Source organism: Carassius auratus, chromosome 20 (assembly GCF_003368295.1).
Source record: "Carassius auratus strain Wakin chromosome 20, ASM336829v1, whole genome shotgun sequence".
Lineage (NCBI taxonomy): Eukaryota > Metazoa > Chordata > Actinopteri > Cypriniformes > Cyprinidae > Carassius > Carassius auratus.
The window spans coordinates 9,170,639-9,188,936 of NC_039262.1; the positions used below are offsets into that span (position 1 = coordinate 9,170,639).

The following is an 18,298-nucleotide window of genomic DNA, read 5'->3' on the forward strand; positions in this document are numbered from 1 at the left end:
CCACTGAGGTTTGATGCTTATCAATAACTTATAAATCATTAAAAAACAATTCCCCAGTTTATAATTTATTTATTTATTTATTTGTATATATTTTTACTTCAGGAACCCACCAGTTGCTACCTATAACAAAGAAAAATAACAAACATTAAAAGTCCTCAACATCACCATACAACAAATAATGGATAGTGTATTTATGTGAAGAACAGCAGGAATCAAGAGAGAATTAGTTCAGTCTATTATTTATTAATGCTTGTTCTTTGGATTTTATGATGTTTTAATGAGGGAACTTTTGGTTTAACACACAAATAGGCCTAATCACACAAAACGCTGATGACTTATTCTGCCTAAATGTAGCTGAAGGCAACATTGAAATTACCCAGAACACCACAGCTGTTGCAGAGAGATGCTCATGAGATTGTGTTGTCACTGAAAGAGCAGTTTTTGATATTTCTCCTGTAGTGATTCTGTCTCGCCAGCAATTGATTAAAGACAGGTGATTAATTGCCACACTTGAACGTGTCCTTCCCGTGGGTCTCCGCTACACAGCACTGATCTCTTTCTCTCTCTTTTTCTGTCAATCTCTGTCTCTTATCCACACAGGTGTTAGTGGAGAGTTTGTTATGTCCGGGACGAGAGGAAAACATCCGTCTGGCACATCCGCTGATGCACTGCAGCACTGTGTGAGAATTTCTGCCTGCCGTCTGTGAATACCACACTCAGTGACCCCTGCATGAACCTGGCATGGTATGTTGTCCCATGATCTTCTGATTTGTTTAGATGGTGTTCAAACAGACAAACTGATAGTCACCACTGTTAAGCTACTACAAAATATTGTAGAAATTAAATTTTGTGTAAAGTTGCTTTGCAATGATTTGTATGGTAAAAAGCACTATACAAATAAACTTGAATTGAATTGAATTCTAGTGTTGGGCGATATGCTCCATAGTCATATCGTCCTAACGTCAGCCTTTAAGATCGCAAATACATAATATTATTGTGCTAATTTCTTTTATTATTTACTTAGTTTCATAGCCGGAGAGTGAACCAAGTCCAGGGCATAGCTAAAAGTAGGCCAGTGTAAGTGTAATCTATTACAGCAGTGACAGACAGACACATATAATGCCAAAGTCATGTAAGTTGATATCAAAGTTGACATTTATTAATTTTCACCTGTACAAGTGAACAGAACATTGAACATCAGCAGCTCATGAGGTGCACTGATCGATTGATTGATTGATTGATACTTACTTTATTGGTCTTTTATAGGAAATTAAATTTTCACTGCAGGTTCAACACACAAAACACAGCACCACACATAACAAACAAGTCAACTCCCCTCTTCGACTGATTGGCTAGAGAAGGAGCTGTCAATCTAGAACTACTGGACCAGTGATGACACTTAAGCCTGCCCTGATTTACATGAAACTCTAAACCAACATTTGGAAAAGCAAGCACAGAATGTGGAAATAAGCACAAAGGGATAACAGCATAAGCATACAAATAATAAAAAAATATGACTAGAAAATGTCTGAGCACGAAAAAAAAAAGGAGAACGTGATTTTGTGTAAAGTTGGATAATTTCATATTAATATTTTCCTCTAATATTTCACATGATTTGCTTTTGTTATTACATTTTTGATTCACACTTATTATTTTTTTGTTCTGTGACCATTGTTCGCCTATCTGAAAACCTTGCGTTCATTTTTAAATTGTAAATTTTTATTTGCATTTTTACATTTTGGTTTCATGCTTGTTAATTTATTTTTATGTTTTTCTGTGACTGCAATACATTTAGCGAGAATCTGATCCCATGTCAACCACCAATGACAGCACAAAGTAGTGTTCAGCATTTTAATATTTTAAATTGTAATATTCCAGTCATTCTCTAAGTATGAGATTTTGGGGGTAGATGGCTCTAATTCTCAAGCCTTATTCTCTTTCGGAAGTTCAAATTTAAATTGTTTGTAACATTTTTTTAAAGTTATTTATTATTGTATACAATGACTTACATTTTTGTTCTAATTTATTTATTGCTTTCCTGTAAAGCTTTTTATTAATTCATTTCTGAGATTGTATGATATTGTATTTTTTTTTGTATCATTAAAATGAGTTAGTAAAATGTTGTTGTTGTTATTACAGTTAATTTATTTAATTACAATTATTTTATCATTAGAAATAATTATAACATTAGTAGTAGTAGTAGTAGTAGTAGTAATAGTAGTACTAATACTACTAACAACAACAACAATAATAAAATAAAATGATAAATAATCATTTTAATTATGCAAATATATCTTAATATACCTCAAAATACATTTATTATTATACAGTTATATATTTCCCCCCTCATTTTTTAAATCTTTTTTATTATTCACTTTTGACAGGAAACATAGAAATAGCGGACTAATACAGGCCTAATTACTTATATATATAAACATTTACAAATACTAGGTTGCTGTTTTTTTCTCATTAGTAAGTCTCAGCTAAATTCTAACTACTTATTACTTAAGCTTAACACTTAAATATTTACATTAAAAAAACTTTTACATTATGCAAATTTTAAAACACCAAAATATTGGCAAAACCACTGCAATAATGGGAGCATGCATACTCGTGTCGAGAAATATGAGTTGAGAATGGCAGGGGTTGTCGAATCAAACTCTAGTTCGGACCAAGCAATCAAACCATGTGTGAAAATAGCCTGAAACTACCTCTTCAAACTCTGCAGTTGTTTGAGGAGTTTATGATGAAAGAGGAAGAAACCCCGCAGGAATCAAACGGTCCAACGTCATTCTGATCTCCTGCCTGTTATGAGTCCAGCCCTTCACACTGGCTGTTATTGGTGTAATTAGCTGCCATAATTAGAGATCGACTCCATCAGAGACAGACAGTCGGTCACTCTCTTCCGCCCTGCAGCACTAGGTTAATGTATTTCCAGTCTCTCTGTCTGTCTGTCTATTTTTGTTTTGTTGGGCTGGAGCGCTAAGGGTGACAGACTGCAGCCCGTGAGCGATGGACCATGTTGCAAAGTGGGTCAGTAATTAGGCTGTCGTCAGTTCACGGGCTGGAAGCTGGACAGGCCGCCACTCCATATGCATTCACACGCATCTCACATCACTGTCATTCGCTCACTCGCCCATGCCACAGACAGCCAGGAAACTTGGGCACTTGGATGGACAGTAATTATGAGCTTAATGTTTAAATTATAGCACTTTTGCCTCCACTGAAGGGGAGAGACTGTGAAAGATTGAAAGCATAATGGTAGGAGAATGTGAATATGTCAGTGAAGGATTCTGGGACAAACTAGGACTGGAAAGAGAATAACTGATTTCCTCTCCTGTTTCGGAGTCAGTAGATCTGAAGGAACTGTAGTGGTTCTATTTAAAGGGACAGACCCCCCAAAAATGAAAGTCCTGTCATAATTTAATCATCATTTACTAGTCGTTCCAAACCCATAAGATGTTCATTCGTCTTTGAAGCTCAAACAAAGATATTTTTTATGAAACCTAAGAGATTTATGTCCTTCCATTAAAAGTCCACTTTGACACTTCAAAAAGTTCAGAAAGAGTTAAGAAAAGAAATCCAAATGAATTAAGTGCTTTAATCCAAGTCATCTAAAGCAACATTATCAATTTATAAGATTTTTGTTTATAAACATTGATCAACACACATATAAAGGGCAAATCAAATATGATAAACGGAAGCTCAACCTCGTTTGATGGGCCAGAACAAACCTCATCGAGTCTCTGATTTAAGCAAGTAGGTTTTATTTGATGCACTGCAGTTGTCTGTTATTACTTTAAATACGATTATACAAAGAATTCTTTTTTCTTGAGAGTGATGAAAAGGGTGATTAAAAGTGGTCTAATTAAACTATTGGATCTCCAAATAAATGCATGTTTCCTTCACAGACCACTACTAAATGTTTTATTTGCTGAAAACAAAAATGATATATATGTAGCCCTACAAGACAACCCCTTCTAGTAACTACCTAGCAACCACCCATTCCACCTTGTAATCACCTTGCAATGTCCCAACTCCCATTTTAGTATAATGGTGTTGGTCTTTGCATGGCACTTTCTTAAAAAATCAGATTTTTATTGTGATATATCGACTGTGTTGAGTTCCCTTTCAGTCGGTCACTCTCGACGCCACGTCGGATGACCGACGAATATGGGATATCGCTTCGATAGACCAATCTACTTCGAGTGTAAACTAAACGAGCCAATGCACATTGGCATGCAATTATTGCATCCAGCTGCCGCTGATCACTGCGTGAGTATAAGAGGGCAGCAGGTGCAATGCATACCAGCTTTTCGCTTCGGAGCCGAGCGTTAGTATCGCTCTGCTCAACTGTGTCTGCTGTGAACTACGAGTGCAGCACGCTCTCGGAAGCTTCGTGTGTTGGCGAGACGGCGCTTCAGCGGCGGTCGTTCCTGTGTCGAGTGGATTGCACACTTCAGGTTGCACTACCCCTGTCGTGTTGCAAGCGGCCAATTCCCCTGTGCGCCTCAGCACTAAAAGAGCATTTCCTAAAAGAGCAAATTTCTCTAAAAGAGCTTCACGGGTGCGTCTTTATAAAGACGACGGATCGTCCTTATAAGGATGCCGTTTCACCCGTGCGTTTCCAGGTGAGCCCTGCACCCCACACTCGCACCACACTCCGGCCTGCTCACAAGCCGCCCGAGTTGGGTCCCTGTGTTCCACCGCGCTGCCCCACTGCGGGTACGGCTGTGGTTCCGCTGGTCCCGCTGGTATGGTTCTTAGGCGCCTGGTCAGCGCTACCCAGCCCGTCTCGCTGGCTTCTGCGAACCATCAGCCTCGGCTATGCGATTCAGATCGCCCGGCTTCCCCCCAAGCTCTGCGGTGTCCGCTACACTACTGTGAAAGCGTCCGATGCCCCTGTCTTGCGGAAGGAGATCGCAGTCCTACTGGCGAAGGCCGCGATAGAGCCGGTCCCTCCAGCCGATATGAGGATGGGGCTCTACAGCCCGTACCTCATTGTACCCAAGAAAAGCGGTGGGTTACGACCGATCTTGGATCTGCGAGTTTTGAATCAGGCCCTCCATCGGCTACAGTTCAAAATGTTGACACAGAAACGCATTTTCAGGTGCGTCCGTCCCCAAGATTGGTTTGCAGCGATCAACCTGAAGGACGTGTACTTTCATGTGTCCATACTTCCACGCCACAGACCTTTTCTGCGGTTTGCGTTCGAAGGACTAGCATATCAGTACAAGGTCCTGCCCTTCCGGCTGTCCCAGTCTCCCTGTGTCTTCACGGAAGTCACGGAGGCAGCTTTCGTTCCTCTCAGAGAGCAGAGTGTTCGCATTCTCAACTACTTAGACGATTGGCTGATACTAGCACAGTCTCGAGATCAGTTGTGCGAGCACAGGGATGTGGTGCTCTGGCACCTGAGCCTGTTGGGCCTTCAGGTCAGCTGGGAAAAGAGCAAACTCTCACCATTGCAGAGGATCTCTTTTCTCGGTATGGAGTTGGATTCGGTCGAACAGACAGCACGCCTCACAGAGGAACGTGCGCGGTCGGTGCTAGCCTTCTTGAATAAGTTCAAGAGCAGGACAGCGGTCCCACTGAAACTCTTTCAGAGGCTCCTGGGGCATATGGTGGCCACAGCGGCACTTACACCGCTCGGCCTATTACATATGAGACCGCTCCAGCACTGGCTTTATGGCCGAGTCCTGAGGTGGGCGTGGAAGCGCGGCACTCACCGGGTCCAAGTTACACCGGCCTGTCGCCAAACCCTCACTCCGTGGTCAGATCTGACATTCCTTTGGGCAGGGGTGCCCCTAGAGCAGATCTCCAGGCATGCTGTGGTTTACACACATGCCTCCACCACCGCCGGGGGGGCCACGTACAACGGGCATGCAGTCTCAGGGGTTTGGACGGGCCCGCAGCTGCAGTGGCACATCAATTGCCTAGAGTTGTTAGCAACGCACCTTGCCTTGAACCGTCTCAAAGGTTTCTTACGAGGCAAGCCGGTGCTGGTCCGATTGGACAACACTGCGACTATTGCGTACATCAACCGCCAAGGTGGTCTGCGCCCTCGTCGCATCTCGCAACTCGCCTGCCACCTCCTCCTTTGGAGTCAGAAGGTTCTGAGGTCACTTCGTGCCATTCACATTCCAGGCCTGCTCAGTCGTACAGCCGACGAGCTGTCTTGAGCAATGCTCCCGGGAGAATGGCGACTCCATCCCCTGACGGTCCAGCTGATTTGGAGGCGGTTCAGAGCAGCTCAGGTAGACCTGTTTGCTGCTCCAGAGACCTCTCACTGCCAGGTTTTCGACTCCCTGACCGAGGGAACTCTCGGCACGGACGCACTGGCACACAGCTGGCCGTGGGGCCTACGCAAGTATGCGTTTCCCCCAGTGAGCCTTCTCGCACAGACATTGTGCAAAGTCCGGGAGGCCGAGGAGCAAGTCTTGCTAGTAGTGCCATATTGGCCTACTCGGACCTGGTTCCCCAAACTAGTGCTCCTCTTGACAGCCCCTCCTTGGCCAGTTCCTCTGAGGAGGGGTTTACTGACTCAGAGATGGGGCACCATTTGGCACCCTCGTCCAGACCTTTGGAAACTCCATGTTTGGTCCCTGGACAGGACGCGGAGGTTCTAGGTGGCCTACCCCAAGAGGTAGTTAACACCATCACTTCGGCAAGAGCACCGTCTACGAGACACGCCTATGCCTTGAAGTGGAACCTGTTCGTTGAGTGGTGTTCTTCTCGCCGAGAAGACCCCCGAAGATGCCCGATTGCGGTCGTGCTATCCTTTCTGCAGCAAGGGTTGGAGCGAAGGCTGTCTCCCTCCACCCTCAAAGTCCAGGTTGCCGCTATTGCTGCGTACCATGACCCTGTGAATGGGAAGTCTTTGGGTAAGCATGACCTCATCATCAGGTTCCTTAGAGGGGCCAGGAGGTTAAATCCATCCCGGCCCCCCTGTATACCCTCTTGGGACCTGTCTCTAGTGCTTAAATCACTACAGCAGGCCCCATTCGAGTCTTTGCATTCAGTTGAGCTAAAGTTTCTTTCATTGAAAACTGTGTTCCTGCTTGCACTGGCCTCCATCAAGAGGGTAGGGGACCTGCATGCATTTTCGGTCGACGATTCGTGCCTAGAGTTTGGGCCGGCTGACTCCCAGGTAATCCTGAGGCCCCGGCCTGGCTACGTGCCCAAGGTTCCCACTACACCCTTCAAAGACCAAGTGGTGAACCTGCAAGCGCTGCCCCTGGAGGAGGCAGACCCAGCCCTGGCTTTGCTTTGTCCTGTTCGAGCATTAAGGTGCTACGTGGACCGGACGCAAAGCTTCAGGACCTCAGACCAGCTCTTTGTCTGTTACGGAGGCCGGCAGAAGGGGAATGCCGTCTCTAAGCAGAGGATGGCCCACTGGATTGTGGATGCCATAACCCTGGCTTATCAGGCTCAGGATGTGCCCTGCCCGTTCAGGTTGCGAGCTCACTCAACTAGAAGTGTTGCTTCCTCCTGGGCGCTGGCTCGTGGTGCCTCGCTGACAGATATTTGTAGAGCTGCGGGCTGGGCGACCCCTAACACGTTCGCTAGGTTCTATAGCCTTCGTGTAGAGCCGGTATCCTCCTGTGTTCTCACCTCAAACGGGTAGTGGCACTGAGAGGCCCCGGTTAGTGTCGGCTTGCTAAAACTGCTCCAGAGTGTCCGTACTGTAGACCCTGTTGAGATCCTCCATCACCCTAGGCAGCTGGACGCGGCGGAACGTCCGGCGCCAGGCCTTCATGATGAATCCGTGAGAACCATGGAAGGCTGGGCTCCATATTGAGACCTAAGCGGTACTCGTATGTGTATAGTCCACGGTATAGCCTTACAGCCCGTGTTTCCCCGGCAGACTTCTGCCTTCCCAAGAGGGTTTTAATCACCTCAAATTTCTCCGTATACTCCTAAACGGATGCTATATGTGTATTTGCCTCTGAGACCTCCTTCGGGAAGGATGGGGCTTCCGCAGCGTCCCGGCTCCAAGCGGACCGGGTACGTTTTCCCAGTGTTATCCAATCTCACCCAGTGAGGTAGTGCTTTGACAATGGTGAGTGGAGCTACTTGTTCTAAGCCCCGGCCTACACCTAATAGGGGCGCAGGCGGCTCGCACAGGGCACTGGAAGGGGCAGCACCCATGGCGCTTTGATAGGGATCCCATATTCGTCGGTCATCCGACGTGGCGTCGAGAGTGACCGACTGAAAGGGAACGTCTCGGTTACGTATGGTAACCCTCGTTCCCTGAAGGAGGGAACGGAGACGCCACGTCCCGTCGCCATGGTTGCTGTACCGCCGCTGAGCTGCCGGGTTCCCGGCTCGGCTCCTCAGCGAAAAACTGGTATGCATTGCACCTGCTGCCCTCTTATACTCACGCAGTGATCAGCGGCAGCTGGATGCAATAATTGCATGCCAATGTGCATTGGCTCGTTTAGTTTACACTCGAAGTAGATTGGTCTATCGAAGCGATATCCCATATTCGTCGGTCATCCGACGTGGCGTCTCCGTTCCCTCCTTCAGGGAACGAGGGTTACCATACGTAACCGAGACGTTAGGTCATGTACTTTTTAAATATATCCAACTTTTTAAAGAGGTTATGCACAGAAACATCTGTTGTGTATTTTCAAACTAGGATAAAATGCAAAATAAGTTCCAAAAAAAAAAAAAAAAATGATAGAATGCTAAAGATGTCCTAGATCTCTCTTCTGTTCTTGTCTAACTTTCCTTTTGTCCCTCTTCTTTCGAACACTGAATGTGTGTGTCTAAATGATATATGAGGTTTTAACTAGGCACTAGGATCATTTTAAAGGGCACCTATTATTGCACACAATATTGTTTGAGCAAAAATTTGTGTTGTTAGTTCATGTACACAACCACCCTGTAAATGATAAAAATCCACAAGCACATTTCTGTAATCCCCATAAATCATAAGCAGCGTCTCAGGACAAGAAGTTTGGAAAATCCGTAAAATGCTACTGTACGTCACATTTTACAGACCCGCCCACAACTGTTGACAGACACTGGCCTGTTAGATACTACTAAATACTACTTTCAAACTAGGTGTGGAATTTTATTAGAATAAAAGTGTGACAACCTAAAATATGTTCAGGAAAATATAAAATCTCCACATGCTAAATGTCCAAAAGTGCTGTCTCTTGGCCATGACAAAAACAGACATGCCGTGTGTAATCTTGAGAGAGCGCTCAAGTCGTCATCGCATACAGTCACTTCCTGCCAAACAAAACTGGGAAAAACACTGGTAATTATTAGCTTACTGAGGCTAATCAGAGGCCTTCATTACAAAGACTGCATTAGCCCCAGGAAGCTGAGGACTGTGCATTGGGTGTTCAGAGCTGTTGTTTCATGTTGAATGGGTTTTATTGGGATTCTGAAGATACATGTAGCTGGTGCTTTCACGTACAATTTAATTGTAGCACAGTTGTCTTGGAAACGGCTTGAAACCATTTGGGCTTCTGACACATTGGGAAGAGTGTTTTTAAAGAGTTTAGTGGAAAGAAAGTGGAGAGGTGTGGTTAAAGATCATGAGGGTTTTCAGCTGTCTGTTCTTCAGAAATCTGCTGGGATTGTGATGTGGTGAATTGATGATGATGATGATGATGATGTTATATGATATATTTAGAATTGTATATTATTTGTTATATATAAATTTATGTTACATATATTTCTTAAATGTATACATGTATGTGTTTTTTTTATATACACATGTACATATACACAATACACACGCATATACTGTATTATCTAAACAAACTTTTAATCTGGATCAGATTAATCATAATTAATTTATCACATATACAATTATTTAATCATTTAAGGAAAAAGATGTATATGGGATCTGCAATCACAATATTTTCTTAGTTTTCAAACATTAAACCACCAAATGTTTGCTTTGATGGAAAACTGCAGGCAGACGTTAAAGATTCTGTATTGTTAAATGCAGAGGCTTTCTAAGAACTGCTCATTACAATTTTGGGAATGTGATAAATGTGGATTTTAGACATCCACTAAAGTTTAATATAGTTAAGTCATTACAAAAATGATGATGACTATTTTTTAAATTAATAGATCGGTATTCGATGCCACTAGGTTTGATATGTTTCGTATTTATTGCAATGCATTAAATATGGCTGAATTCTCCAAAAATTATTGGAGTCCAAATGTATTTCCTATCAGCCTTTGTCTGCGTGTGTTGCATGTTAATTTAGCCCAGGGGAAATGCAGTTTGATTGATAAGGATGCAGTCATTTAGCAAACACTTTCAAATAAATCTTTTTATGTTACAGATATTGCATGCACAGTACGTGAAGGTGCCTTACTCAAGGTCACTGCTGATAGTTTTAAACTACAACCTTGTGGTTGCTCACCCCAGATCACAGTGCCACACCACTATGATTAATACGCTGTGTACATTATTCGTAGGAAACTGCTGCGTAAGCTCCTTAAACTGTTAGAAGGGTAGTATAATTTTTTTATATATTGGCCAGTATTTGTACGACCCACAGTAAATCTTATGCAAAGCGGAGCTGGAAACAATCTTCAGGGTCCAATTGCAGTGTCACTGAAAATAACTACCATGTAAACCTCACAGATTGTAGAGGAAACTGCTTGAAAAATACTGCTGCATTTTGTTGTTGTTGTCTTTTCCTCAAGCTCTTAAATTGACTTATTATTTTTGCTCTGCTTTCTCTGTTGCTACTGTCTTGGCTCAAAAGTGCACCGCTCGCTTCCCCAGGTCCAGCTGTCTCGGCCAAACTATATTGGAAAGTGACAGCAGAGCTGGCCCGGGATCTGTGCTTTTATTTGTTTTTTGGTCTGTCCCCGTTGTCTTATGAAGCACATTTATAGCAGCACAGATGTGGAGCAGACGCAGGCCTCTGCAAGCCTCTGATAACAGTATGAAAGCGACGTGATGCCAGAGTCTCAGTCTGTAATTAAGAAATAAGAAGAATCAAAACTCATTTGAAGGAATGGCGGCTGCTTTTTTCTGTTTTCACTTTAAAGGAACAGTTCAGTAAGAAAAGAAAAGAAAATTCTACCATCATATACCCATCCTCGTCGTTCCAGACCAATATGAGATTCTTTCTTCTGTGGAACACTAAAAGAGTTTTTTATTGTCTGAAAAGTGAGGCAGTTTTGGATGAACTGTCTGTTAAATGTTGTATTTGGAATCTTCTTGGTGTGTCCGTTAGGTCATGTCTGCTGTTGATGATGGATTGTCCTTCTCTTGTCCATGAGGAATTGGATCTGATCAGCACCCTCTCTCGACTGGAGCAGTTTGGCGTGAAGGTTCTTCCCTTACGGTATTGCAGCACTAACCTATTACTACTGTTTCCAGGAGATTGGTGCTCAAGCTGACTAAATCGGCTAAATCAAATTGACCACTGGAAAATAACTCCCTGATGCACCTGTTTGTGTTTATGGCTCTGTTCATGTTTGCTTTTCCTGTTTGGTTTGAGGGAAAAAAATCTCATAAAAATAGACAAAACTAAAATGTCAAACCAGGACTGGCGGGTGTATCAATCTATATGTGCATGTCTGTTTTTCAGACTAGTGATGATATTTAAAATGCACTAGGGTTCAAAAGGTTGGAGTCTCAGTAAAAAAAAAAATCCAGCAAGGATGCATTACATGGATCAAAAGAAAAGTCCATTTTAATCTGACAGAAATTTATATTTAAAATAAATGCTGTTCTTTTCAATTCTTCTCTATTCAAAAAGAATGATCATAGTTTCCACGAAATATTAAGCTTTAATTATTTTAACACTCCGTAAATAGAGTGTAAATAGTCATACTGTAAATAGAAATGATTGTTGACCACCAAATCAGTATATAAGAATGATTTCTGAAGGATCATGTGACTGGAGTAATGGCTACTGAAAATTAAATTTTGCCTTCAGTAGATTATATTAAACAAATTATTAAAATACAAAGCATTTGAATATTTTAAATTTGATTACTTGTTTATACTGCATTTTTAACAAATACATGCAACCTTGATGAGCAGAAGACTTTAAAGGACATTAAAAAACTTAAATATCCCCTGCTAATTAATTTTTTATGTATTTCCTATGAAATGGCTTACAAATAATACATATAATAATAATTACACATCCATTCAATGCACATAGATATTTATTTAATTCCATAGATTTTATTTAAGTGAACATTAGGGAGAATAACATTTAATAATCTTTGTCTATGTTCCAGTACAGCAATAAAAAGCATTTTACAGCCACATGCATGTATTTTTTTTTTTTTTTTTTTTACACAAAAAACGCATTATGCAGGAGGAAAGCCATTTGGGTCAACCTTTTTGAGCATTATCGCATACAGACAATGGTCAAAAATTACTTTTTTTTTTGTCTCGTCAAGAGTAAATGGAGTGATTCTCCCCGGTTCATGCTGTGAATTAATGATCTGTTACAATCGTGACAAGCTTTACACAAAACATGCTTTGTAATACATTATTTGTCTATATATTAACATATCCAGCCATTGCACCATGACTTGCTATTTTTCCCCTCAGAGTATTTCAAGTATTTCAAAGCAGTACTATTGTGCTCAACCTTGCTGTTTTGACTCAAGAATGTGTCAAAACTTGCATTTTTATTGTATTACTGACACTGTCCTCAAGAGCTTTTCTCACACATTTCCATTTTCAGTTTTCTGCTAGATAGTCTATTGAGGTTACAAAAGAGGTGTTCAGTAAAACCAATGTTAATATTCAATCTGGAGATTTAAAGCGGACAGTCATCTATTGTCATTCTATTGTTGTCAGTGAAGCACATTTGTGAGGAAACAAAATCAAGATATCATTGATAGTACAACACAAGTGGAAAGTGAAGTAAAAGTACACATTTCTAGAAAAGGAAAGCCTCTTTAGCCCCATGAGTGCTTCTCCTAGCATTCTTTTGAAGAAGTGAAGAAACTGTTTTATCTAGTCAAGGCAAGACCAGGAGCAACTCAACTCTCCTTCCTAAACTTACAAAGGAAGTTTGAATACATCAAGAGGAAACTCTCCTTGAGCTCTTTCGCCCTTCATGACCCGAGTGACATGTGAGCATCTGTCTATGCACTTCAGTCTTTTTCCTAGCAGGAGAAGTTATACACCTGACTGTCAGCCAATGGGAAGCCGGAACCCTCCTTCAAAGCTCGTCTCATGGCTCAATATATGTGCTTATATCCCATCTTCTCCTCCTCCAGTAGTCTTCCAAGTAAAAGAGTGAGCAATGAAGCTAAACTGTGATCAATGACGCTCACGTTCAAGTAAACACAAACCTTTTAGTGGCACACACAGATGCGTGACTGTTTTTTGGAATCAGGTTAATGGCTTTGGCAGGTGCTGCTGATGGCTGGCTGGTCTGTGTGTGGTTCAGGTGCTGCCCCCATGGTGTCTCCACAGAAGATGGAGCTGTCGGTCCCCCCACAGGCCTGTAACTCGCGGCCCACTTGGCCCCCTGCCTGGTTTAGACCAGCGTGACCTCCAGCACATACCACTTCCAGCTCAATATTTTAAACTGTGCTCAGTCAGACAGCTGCTTTGTGTCCATCCAATTACCACATATCAAAAGTACTTGCCTTTTATGACAGGGAGTGAGGAGAATGCATGGGTTGAATTTGGTGTTTATATATATATATATATATATATATATATATATATATATATATATATATATATATATAGTTCAGATGTTTGCTGTTTTTTTTAATGGAATGCTAGCTAATGCATACAGCACAGTGCAGACTTTATAAGGCATGTTATTTTTGAAAATGTAAGGACACACACACACACACACACACACAAATCTATATTATAAAAAGAAAGGTCACGAGTATTGCGTTATGTGGAAGGAGGGGTAAACTATGGCATCTTTGTTGTGAGCTGAAATCAGCTGAAATCAAATAAGAGTATTTTATTTCTCAGGAAAAAATAAATAAAAAAATAAGGCCCAGTGACAACTTGCCCCATGTTAAGGATTTACATTGTAAATAAAAATATGAAGATAAATGAGAAAAAAATTAAGTAAATAGATCGATAGATAGATACTTGAAATGACACAAAATACTGTAGTACAAATTTCCCATCATTTTGACCAAACAGACCTTGTTGTTAAACTGATTAAAATACTTTAATGCAGTTAATAAGATACAGTAAAAAAAAAAAAATATATATATATATATATATATATATATATCCTTTATCTTAAGAGTAATAATGCATTTTATTAAATGGCACCTTTCAAAACACCCAAGGTCACCTCACAAGCAAGCAAAGATTTAAAAAAATATATACGAATCACTACACAATAAAAAATAACACACAACAAACACTCCGCATATACAGTTAAAGTGCAGTAAATACTCAATAAAACATTACAAGAAAGCCTGTATAAAAATATATGTCTTAAGACGTGTTTTAAAAGTCAGCAGGCAATCGCTGTTGCGAATATCGGGGGAAGGAAGTTCCAAACGTGGGGGGCAGCATAGTTAAAATATCTGGCACCTATGGTAGTTAGTTGAATCTGATGTACCACAAGAGAAATTGACATGAAAAATAGTATATCTATCACAGGCAGTTGTGTATGTTGAGCTCTGCCTAGATAAATGGTCATGTGAAAAATAATGCAAGTCTCCAACTGTCAGTGTGTTTTTGTGTGAATATATATTCATGTGACAAATTATGCACAGTCAACCAGATTGTATGCTTCACATTTGTTTATACTGCATTTCTGCTAGATCTGAACTTTTGGAATTTCACTCTCATTTCCTCTTTGTCTCTGCAGTGCGTCTGCGGACGGATTGTATATTATTGATAAAGGAGTGGATCTCTCAGGGCACTACTGGCTACAGACTGTCCACTCTCCTCCTCAGCCTGACCAGACTGCTGTGCGTTGCAGGTAAAACCACATGGAAACTTCCCTCAGCATTAGATTAACGGTCCATTCATGTATGTCCATGGCAGAAAAATGCTTGAACAGAAGTATTTCCAGATACGAAGATTCATCAACACTGTCACAGACAGCCTGCAATAGCAGTTGCGATGAAAAATGCTCACATCAGTTCTTGGCATTGGTTCAGCCAGGGTTTTGTTTTAGGCGTTGGTCAATGCAGTCCTCGAAAGTTTTAAATATTTTCATGCCATTCCAAAATGACAAGACAGTCGTAGCAGAAGGCAGCACATTACAGCGTCTATTTCTTGTAGATCAAACAGCGTTAATCTGTACGCTATCCAGTGTGCGTTTAATCTGTATTTGCCATGTCAGCAGCGTCTTTTCTACAGGTGAATAAATAGATGAATACGCATGAGTAAGCGACTGAATGAATAAGTAGACATTTCTTTGAAGTATGCTTTGCTCAGGGGCAAGAGATTAATATTAGATCGGACAGCCCAGAAAGATGCGCATCAGAGATGTGACCTCATGAATCTACAATCAGTTAATTCCATGAATCAGCATGATGTCAGTAAAGTGAAGGGACTGTATAACGATTGGTCGCTAGCTTTCTCTCTCTCTTTCTTTCTTTCTGAAGTAAATCCATTGTGCACTTTTGTAAGGGTGCATGTGTGGATCGAAAATATCCAATTTATGTTTGTAAATGGCCACATGACAACACAAGCTGTGTTGTCGGCTGCAGATAATTGGTCTGCACTTTTTTGTCCCACATTTGGAATGTTTGGCTTTCTGTGTTTCTCCAGTGCAGGAAATGGCTGTGGGTAATCAAAGACTGGGGCAATTTTGTGGTTGGAACAATATGACCTCCAACTAAATTGAGTCCTACTAACAGGATAAATGGGCACAAAATGCAACCCTGGTGTAAATTTGGCACTTTTCACAAATAGTATACAACATAGGTGTACAACTTCTTCAAAAATTATATAATTTATATATACAGGTGCATCTCAATAACTTAGAATGTTGCGGAAAAAATCAACTCAAATTGTGAAAATAAATTCAGTGCACACAGACTGAAGTAGTTATTTTAATTGTGATGATTTTGGCTCACATTTAACAAAAACCCACCAATTCACTATATCAACAAATTTGAATACTTCATAAGACCAATAAAACATTTTTAGTGAATTGTTGGCCTTCTGGAAAGTATGTTAATTTACTGTACATGTACTCAATACATGGTAGGGCTCCTTTTGTTTTAATTACTGCGTCAATTTGGCGTGTCATGGAGGTGATTAGTTTGTGGCACTGCTGAGGTGGTATGGAAGCCTAGGTTTCTTTGACAGTGGCCTTCACCTCATCTGCATTTATTTTTTTTATTTTTTTGGTCTCTTGTTTCTCATTTTCCTCTTGACAGTACCCCATGGATTCTCTATGGGTTTCAGGTCTGGTGAGTTTGCTGGACAGTCAAGCACGCCAACACCATGGTAATTTATCAACTTTTGGTGCTTTTGGCAGTGTAGGCAGGTGCCAAATCCTGCTGGAAAATGAAATCAGCATCTTCAAAAAGCTGGTCAGCAGAAGGAAGCATGAAGTGCTCCAAAATGTATTGGAAACAAGTGCAGTGACTTTGGTGTTCAAAAAACAAAATAGACCAACACCAGTTGCACTGACATTGACATGGTACCCCAAATCATCACAGACTGTGGAAACTTAACACTGGACTTCAAGCAACTTTGAGCTATGAGCTTCTCCACCCTTTCTCCAGACTCTAGGACCTTGGTTTCCAAATGAAACAAAACTTGTGCTCATCTGAAAAGAGGACTTCAGAGCACTGGGCAACAGTCCAGTTCTTCTTCTCGTTAGACCAGGTAAGATGTCTCTGACCTTGTCTGTGGCTCAGGAGTGGCTTAACAAGAGGAATACGACAACTGTAGCCAAATTCTTTGACACGTCTGTTTAAGTTTATCTGTTGCGCTAAAAAACAAGGTTTTTAATCAATTAAAAATCTGTTCAAAGATAGTAGGTCAGCCGCTTGAGAAGCTTTACGATTCATCCTATTATAAGAAGATGCTTAGGCTTGCTAACAATATAGTCTCTAATCCTACACATATACTGCATAAAGACTTTGAATTATTACCGTCACAACGGAGGTATAGAGTTCCCAAATTTAAGAAAGTGAAGCTGAAAAATTATTTTGTGCACCAGGCAATCCTTGCACTGAACAAAAACACCTAATCAGAGATCAAGAGTATTGGGACGGTGTTGCGGATGTATAAATGTTGTATGAAATGTATAATTGTACGTGCTAGAGTGAATGTCAATGTAGAATGTATGTTAAATGTTGTAAACATAAATACTGTTATGCAAGAAAAATTTCAGACACAGTCTGACAATAAAGTATAAAGTAAGTAAGTAAGTAAGTATGTATGCCTTGACCCCATCCTCAGTCCATTCCTTGTGAAGTTCACTCAAATTCTTGAAATGATTTTGCTTGACAAGCTTCATAAGGCTGTGGTTTTTTCGGTTGGTTGTGCATCTTTTTTCTTCCACACTTTTTCCTTTCACTCAACTTTCTGTTAACATGCTTGGATACAGCACTCTGTGAACAGCCAGCTTCTTTGGCAATGAATGTTTGTGGCATACTCTTTTTGTGAAGGGTGTTAATGATTGTCTTCTGGACAACTGTCAGATCAGTAGTCTTCCCCGTGATTAATTACCCTAGTGAACCAAACCGAGAGACCATTTTGATGGCTCAGGAAACCTTTGCAGGTGTTTTGAGTTGATTAGCAGATTGGCATATCACCTTATTCTTATTTGTTGAGATTGTGAATTGGTGGGTTTTTGATAAATGTGAACCAAATCATCACAATTAAAAGAACCAAAGACTTAAACTACTTCAGTCTGTGTGCACTGAATTTAATACATGAGTTTCACAATAATTTGGGATGAAATCTTCCGTGACATTCTATTGTTTTTGAGATACACCTGTATGTGTGTGTGTGTGTGTGTGTTTCCAGCCTTTGTTGAAGAGTTCACAGAAATGTCATCAATGATTTCCTCAGAGTTTGACTGTTTTGCTATTGCAGGGGATTTTAATATTCACATAGATAATGCGGAAAACAAAACTACAAAAGAATGTATTCATATATTGATCTCTGCTGCCACTGAATCTAGATCTGTCTCTGTCAAAAAAGAGATGCATTAACAAGAACACTAGTATGCTATTTATGAAGGCTATATGTTCAACACCAAGCATTTCTGCAGCCTTTGTTGATCTTCTTGATTTAACTCAAAAGTTACAAATGTTATTGATGACATTGCTCTTGTGAAAGTTAGCAAGAAGACTGGCAGACAGAAATCGGCTAGGAGAAAATCTA

General features: G+C 41.0%; 1 pseudogene; it reads left to right on the forward strand.

The window, feature by feature from the left end:
* Positions 1 to 18,298, forward strand: part of LOC113037909 (neuroblastoma-amplified sequence-like) — a 146,009-nt pseudogene that overhangs the window by 55,126 nt on the left and 72,585 nt on the right.